The 7698-nt window shown below is 37.3% G+C and overlaps 1 protein-coding gene across 2 annotated transcripts in view; it reads right to left on the reverse strand.

Annotated features, from left to right (window-relative positions):
* The window catches only part of LOC149570720 (uncharacterized), a 65167-nt gene extending 58223 nt beyond the window's left edge, over nt 1-6944 (reverse strand). The window contains exons 1-2 of one of the 2 annotated variants that reach the window (XR_016363020.1): nt 6658-6944; nt 6416-6532 (exon numbers count right to left, since the gene is read on the reverse strand). The gene's annotated coding sequence lies outside the window, so the exon portion shown is untranslated. The remainder of the gene's footprint in view (nt 1-6415; nt 6533-6657) is intronic. The other variant, XR_016363021.1, reaches the window with a different exon arrangement.
* Between the last annotated feature and the right edge of the window lie 754 nt (nt 6945-7698).

Consider the following 7698-nt stretch of genomic DNA (forward strand, 5'->3'; position numbering starts at 1 on the left):
CCATAATATAAATTTGATATGCACAACATCATATCCACTTGAAACTAACAAAATGGTGTTAAGTCTGGGTTTTTATTAATATATTTCTAAGCTATGATGGAGCTTTAGTCAGAATTTGTGCAGTCGGAACAGGTAAAGTAATGATCTGCCTTAATTTGAGATTTAAGCAGACATTTGTAAGTCTTGGAGCAAGAAGGTATCCTATATCAAGTAGCATGCAACTCCAATTCGGTAGAACTTCTGATATTCGTAAATAGCATGATGAGAGTTAATTAACATTGAACCTGGAGAGCTCGTTCCTTCAAACCTTTGGAAGGAAAAAAGAATTTGATCTTGGATGGGATTATTGCCCAACCTAGCTATCTTTCACGACGTTGGTCTCATGCCCTGCGGATCTCTTTAGGTTCGTTTAGAGTTGGTTCCCACCGTCTTCGGGCTCAGTTGGATCATCATATTGACAGGGAGGAGCGGACTTGTTTGTTCTGTTCTTTAGGGGAGGTGGAGGATGAGGCTCACTTTCTTTTTCGATGCCCTATTTATTATGAGATCAGAGGGAGGTTCTTTTGTTTGTTCAAAGAGTGCTTCTCTCTCTATGGTTTCTTCAGCTATTATGATCAGAGATGCCTTGCACTGTATCTGCGTGAGGCCACTATGCTTCGGGATAACATGATTCAGACTCTACTTCCACACCGGTACTCATCTACTCAGCTCATTACTACCTTTTTTACACCTTTATCCCCCTTGCGTGGTGTGAAAAGGCCCTCTAGCTCTATTCGGCCTAGTGATCTTTCTAGATGCATCAGATCCCGTTCTGCTTACAGGCACCAGCGACACTCTTCTAGGACAGGTCGGACACAGTGTAGTACCTCTACGCATCAACACGTATATCATTCTGTGACTGATTTCTTCTCACCCAAGAAAGACTCCTAGTGCTTTATGTTGCTTGTATTTGTTTGTTGTTGTTGCTTTTCTTCGGACACCTTTGTGTGCTCTTGCTAGCTTCAGCCCTGCTTTGTTGTAATCTTTCAGTCCCATAGACCTCTTTTTGGTCTTTTGTTGGACATTAATATCATTATCTTATCTTCTCTTATCTTATCTTATCTTGGCATCCAAAAACTATGGCTCAAGGTGTGTGACGGCAGCAACATTATTCAGAATATCCTAAAAAATCAAAACGTGGGGAATCAAATGATTCTGAGACTCCTACATAGACATTGGATGTTCTCAAAAAAACTACCAAAGAAAACCAAATTTTTAGGCTTATCTATGAACTGAGATTTCTGTGTTTGAATGATGCCATTACAGCGATGTAAATCTAACAAGGCCCTTTGTTCTTTAGTACTTTCGGTATCACATGGGCTGCTGAAGGCCATTAGATTTTATGGTATTGTGCTTTGGCCATTAAAAACTTTGTCGAATCAAGATATTAGTGAACAATGTGTGAAACCTTTTGGAAACCCTAGGGCCGAACTTTTGCAGTCTAGAAACATTGGCACTGAATGCTTGCAGCAACCAGCCATGCTTGAATCTGACTTCAAACAGCAACTCACCTCTTGTCGATGCTGGTTGGAGAGACATTGAAGTGAAACAAGAAGAAAAATTGGGCCAAGGAAAGAATAGAGGCAGCTTTCCTAAATAAACCGATGTGATTAAAATCAGAAGCCAGACTTAAAATAAACATAGTTACACCGCCCTTGGGGGCGGGGAGATGACAGAACAAGGGGACAAGTTTCCGGGATAGGGGGGCGGAGGGGCCTTAATTTGGGGATGGTAGGGGGACGGGAGGGGGGGACAAGGGTTGTAAATACTATACATATGGTACTTAAAATGCTATTTATGAAAAGATATATTCCAATATAAGATATAAAGATGTAAAAGAGTAAATACCTGAACATTGCAATGAATTGGAACATTGAACATAATAGTCAAATCATCAAATAGTTAACAGTGATATGTCCCCCCATCCTCGACGAAGATGGTGGAATTTGGTGGTGCCGTTATAGACAAGGGAACAGAATCCCCAAGTCCTCGGTGCATGGGGCAAAAGCGGAAGGGATGCGTCCCCGTGTTACTATGAAAAGAAATCAAGAAATAGAATCTAACAAAGAAATAGTGGCTATGGGATATGGGATTATGGCAACACAAGAGGGGGAGCTTTCAAATCCGGTTTCAAAAGAACAAACATAAGACTTCAAGTCTAGTCAAAATGAAACACTCAATAATGGGAACTATGTTGATGTCGCTATGGAGAAAGGAAATGTTAACTCTTATGTTGACCCTGGCAAAGAAGAAAATCCAAGTAAAACCTTAGAAATCCAACTCCCTGATGACATTGTTGAAATTATTGAGGAAAACCAAAGTAAAACTGTCATTTTAATTTTTTTCTACGAGGAGTTCCATTTGAAATTGAATTCTATAAATCGCCCAGATTATTTTGGGAAAGTAAGATTGAAACATTAAGAGGTCTTGGAAAAGGATACATGTCTTGTGTGTTTGAGATAGAAGAGCATACCCAAGTTGTGCTGCAATATGGAACTTGGGAAATATGTGGGCAAATTTGTTACTTGCAAGCCTGGACTTTTAACTTTCACTCTAAAGGCCCCTCTCGCTCACATTATCCAATGTGGGTTGAATTGCCGTTCCTCAATCTAGCTTTCAGGCCATTCTTAAAGGATATTGTGGCCCGGCTAGGAAGAGTGATCTGGTGCAAACACAATACAGATAAATTTTTCAAGTCTTCAACTCTATCCATCCAAGGGCATGTGTTGAAGTAGACCTAAACAATCGATTGCAAGAAAACATTAGACTTTTAGGCCCCGGTTTAACTGGTTCAACCATTAGCTTATTTGAATAAGCCGAATGCATGCTCGAGGCCGAGGACTAAAATAATGAACTTTAGATTCATCTCTTGGAATGTTCAAGGGATTTCACTCCCTCCTCGCAAGTATAAAGTGAAGGATATGGTTGCTAAATGGAAGCCAGAAGTAATTTTTCTTCAAGAAGTTAAAATCAGTAATATTAAGTTTGATGCTTCTTTACACAATATTTGGAAAGGTGTTGGCCTTTTGCACAAATCTCATAATGATGGAAGAGGTGGGTCTGTTATTGATCTTGCTCCATGGATTGCTAAACATATCATAAATAATGGCAAGGATCCTTCACGTAGTTGTGTTTGGCCTCTCGCCCTTATTCATAGTCAGCTCATTCGCTTCAGCTCAATACATGCCTCCACTCTTGCTAAGGACCAAATTGATTTATAGAATTGGATGACTAATTATTTTCCCAGTGCTGATTGGATTCTAGGGGGAGACTTTAATATGGCAGAACATTGTCAAGACCGTAGCTGGTTCAAACATACTAATCTCAGTTGAGAAGAATTTGATAGCTGGTTATTTTGTCATAACTCCTTGGGAGTAGTAGATACTATTTATGACAAGTCCTCCAGCCAATCCAAAAATTGGTATACCTGGTTTAAATGCAGAATGGGAGAGGATAGAAAGTTGAGCAGGCTTGACAGATTCTACATATCTCTTACTTTATCAGTGGTGCAAGATTCTGAAGGATTGTGTGTTCAAGTGGACCTTCATACTATGCTTTTTAATCACTTTCCTATAATCTGCAACATAAGTTTGTCTCAAGCCTTGAATAATGACCACTCCCTTCACTTTAAACTAAATATTTCTCATTTAAAAAATCCCATATGTTTAGCCTCTCATGTGAGGATTTAGAATTCTTTACCTAAATCTGAAGGAGAGTTTTGGATTGATTGGTGGTGTGTTGTCATTACTCAATGCACTATTTCTTTACGTTCATTTGGTAAAAGAACGGCTTGCAACAGAAGCATAAGGAAAAATCCCTTCAGGGCAGACTTGTTCGAGACAGAAAACTCCTTAATGATGACCCTTGCAACATTAACATTCAAGCTTCTATTGCTGCTACAGAAGCTCAATTGCAAACAATTGAGAAATAAATAAGGATGGGGGGTAACTTCATTGGCTCAAAGGGGGAAACAAAGGAACTAAGTACTTATTTTCTCATCTTAATTACAAACATAAAAAAGAAAGAATTGGAGCAATTAGGGATGAACTTGATATCCTCCACACTAATCCGTCTGATGTTAACAATATCTTCAAATGCTTTTATCTTTTTGAAGATGACCAATGGCAGGATATTCAGTAAACTCTTGAAGATATGATTAAAAATTATATTCCTGCCATATTAGAATCAAAAAACTATCAATGTCTTTATAGAATCTTGTCATTGGAAGAGCTGGAAAAGGCCCTTTTCTCTATGGTCCCTTTATAAAAGTCCTGGTAGTGATGACCTTCCTATGCAATTCAACCAAGCTATGTGGCAGTATGTAATGGGTGATTTTTACTGCTTATACCTTGGGCCCATTATTAATGGTGGTATAATTAAACTCCTACCCAAAGGTAAACAAGAACACACTGTTTCTGGATGGCATCCAATAACCTTACTCAATACTTCCTATAAAATTATAGCAAAAGCTTGGCCATTAGAATCAAACCAGTAGTACAGGGTATCATTACAGCAGAACAAATTGGTTTTATTGTTGGTAGAAATATTCTTGATGATCTCATGTTAGCCTGGGCAACTTGTGAATAGGCTCAACAAATGGGTCAAAATGCCATTTTGATAAAAATTGTGATAGAATCCAATGGAGCTTTATCCTTAAAATGCTTCAATGGCTGGATTTTGGTCCAAATTTAGAGCTCGTGTTCAAATACTTTTTCAGGACGCTAAATCTTGGATTATAATCAACAATTTTATGATAGATCCATTCCCTTTTACAAATATCTATTTGACAAGGTTACCCACTAACCTCAAATCTATACGTCCTCACAGCTGATGCTCTAGGTTATTTAATGCAAAATGCAAATAGTATGCAGCTAATCTCAGGAATATCTATTCCTGAACAACAAAGTTTCCACCAATTCTCATTATGTTGATGATAGTTTATTATTTCTACATAATTTTGAGAAAAGTATTTCCAATTTGATGGACATAGTGGATTTGTATTGCGTTGTTTTGGGTTCAAAACTTTCACATATTTACTATCATGATCAGCTCATTGCTTTAACCTCTCAAAAACAGCTTTATGTCATCTTCAAAAAGGGATTCCATAATGTTGGAGATCTCTGGGATTTTCATACTATGAATTGGTTGTCATGGCAGTCTATTGAAGAGCAGTTAAATTTAATTAATAAGTACAAAGCATTTCTGATTTTTATTCAGTCTTTAGAACTACTGGAAATGTGTATGAAACTATGCATTCATGTTCATTGCAATTTCTACAAAGACTGGCTATGGTTGTCATCTTATCCTTTTCTACAATTTCCTTTAAAAAAGGTCTACTTACAGCTATTCCCCAATTCACCCTTGAAACCTAGGTTAAATTCCAAATGGAAATGCAGGTTTAATGAACAAATTTGGTCAAAGCCCATCTAGTCAAATATGAAAATTTTGAAAGCCAACTCAGATGCACAATAATTGCTTGGAAGATTTTACATTGCAAACTGCCCATAGTGGACAGGCTAAAATGTATGGTGGTCCAGCCACTAAATTGTTTCTTTTGTCATAGGCCAGAAAATATGAGAAAGATTTTCGGGGATGCCAATCTGTTAAGAAACAGCGGTTTTTAGTTTTTTATTATTTGCCAGCTATTTTTTAGCATAGATTGAATTGAAGAGAAGCTCTTCTTAATGCGGCGTTACAGGCTAATATCATTGTTGGAGGAGTCAGACATGTCATTTTGTTTCATACATAAAGATAAAGGAGTAAAGTATTTTTTAATAATTCTAATGATGCTCATCAGAAAGCTGCATTTTTGGGGGTTTACTCAGACTTTTTTTTTAAATCTGAATTCGCTTATTTTTTAATTTGAAGACTGATTTTCAGATTCAACAAATCAAGCCATAGGTCAGGCTTTGGCTCGACAAAAGAAAACTGGCCATGGCTCAGGGTTTAAAGTCTTTGTTCCACCGCAGAATGTTTTCAGCATTGACAGTGTTATGATTAAAATGGAGTGAACAACACGCTCAATGATGCAACACTACTCTTGTTGTCTTGTATTTTGCAACTCTATTGTTATATGTATGTTGTTGCCTTGTAATTCTCAAGAATCGATATGTTATAGCAAAAAAAGTATGCTGCAACTTTGAAGGTTGTGTGATTATGGGGGAGCATTTGCTGCTTCTCTATTTGTAATCTTTTGCATTATTGCAATACACAAAAAGAAAACAGGGCCCTTTAAGAACATGAAATATAAAAGGTAATAACTGACTAAAGACCATGATATCCAGTGGTTAAATGCAATCTGGGGACCCACAACTAAAGTTTGTGTCTGTGGCATAGGGAACATTTGGCATTGAAAATAACAAGAGCAAATACATACTCAGCTTTTGCCTTCCAATAGGTACCCGGCAGAGCTCCTTCTTTAAAACGATCTTACCCAATGCGACCCACTTTCGTAGTTGAAGGCCTATCTGCAATCCACAATAGCATTTTGAACCTAAAATTTTAAAACGCTTGCTGTTAATAGCTGACAAGAGAACACTATACCCAAAAATTTATAATTTCATGTTATTTTAGTTTTCCTTCTCGCGGGTAAGAAAGGAGAAGAAGTTATGTACAAACCACAACAACGGACTGTTAACCCATAATCAGTCGAGTCTGTAGCTGAACGAATTCTATGTGCCCCTCCTCGCCGAAGTTTGAGTAGCTTATTTGAATGAAAATGATGAGAGTTAAACAATTTTGGGGTCCCTACGCTACCCATCTTCGCCTAAGATAAAGGAGCCTTTCGAAAAATGCAAGCTGCAATAAGAGAAACTGTAGCCATCCGATACTCTAATATTACTTGTAGAAGGTGTCTGGCCTGGATTAAGTTGCTTATATGATTAACAATATGTCTTTAACGCAGTTGGAAACTAATTAATACGATGATAATTTGAACGCTGCCGGGGGAAGTGCTCCTCCTCCGTGTGGATAATCACTTTATTAAACACTATAGTATAATTATTGCAAAAGCTTTGGCTATGAGAATTAAACCAGTAGTCCAACCAAAGTATTGTTAGACCTCAACAAACAGCCTTTATTTAAGAAAGTAATGGAATCAACATAAACCTCTATAGTGCTGAAAGGTAAGACATGAATACTGAAATTAAATGCAATATCTCGAACCAGGAACATTGAGAGTGCAAAAGATGTACAAACACCTATAATGGCACGTGTCATCAACAAATCATGAGGCTAATATCGTGAAAGAAACACTCACTTGACAAAAGAATATGGTGAATATGACTAACATGAAACCCCCCAAGGCACTTTATAATGTAGTGCAAGTACAACAAAACACAAAAATGTGCAAGATCCCAAAATGCAATAGCTTTATCTTAGTGCATTTGCAAAAATACTACAAAAGGATGTCAACAAAAATCAAAAGAGATATAAAGCTAATACAAGAGATAGTACAACCCATGAAAAATTATTTGAAAAAAAAAAAAAAAATTGATCTCCGGACCTAAGACAACTAAGATATCCACCAGAATGTAAAAAAGAAAAAAATTGAATGGGATGTGCTTGGAGCAGAATCTGGATAAATAGAGTGTTTCAAGATATGTCTCCCAGAGTGCAAAATAGAACCTCTAACTTTGATTGCATAAAATGGCACCCAAA

This window comes from Cupressus sempervirens, chromosome 3 (genome assembly GCF_028749045.1).
Source record: "Cupressus sempervirens isolate cs-2001-9-10 chromosome 3, ASM2874904v1, whole genome shotgun sequence".
Taxonomy (NCBI): Eukaryota; Viridiplantae; Streptophyta; class Pinopsida; order Cupressales; family Cupressaceae; genus Cupressus; species Cupressus sempervirens.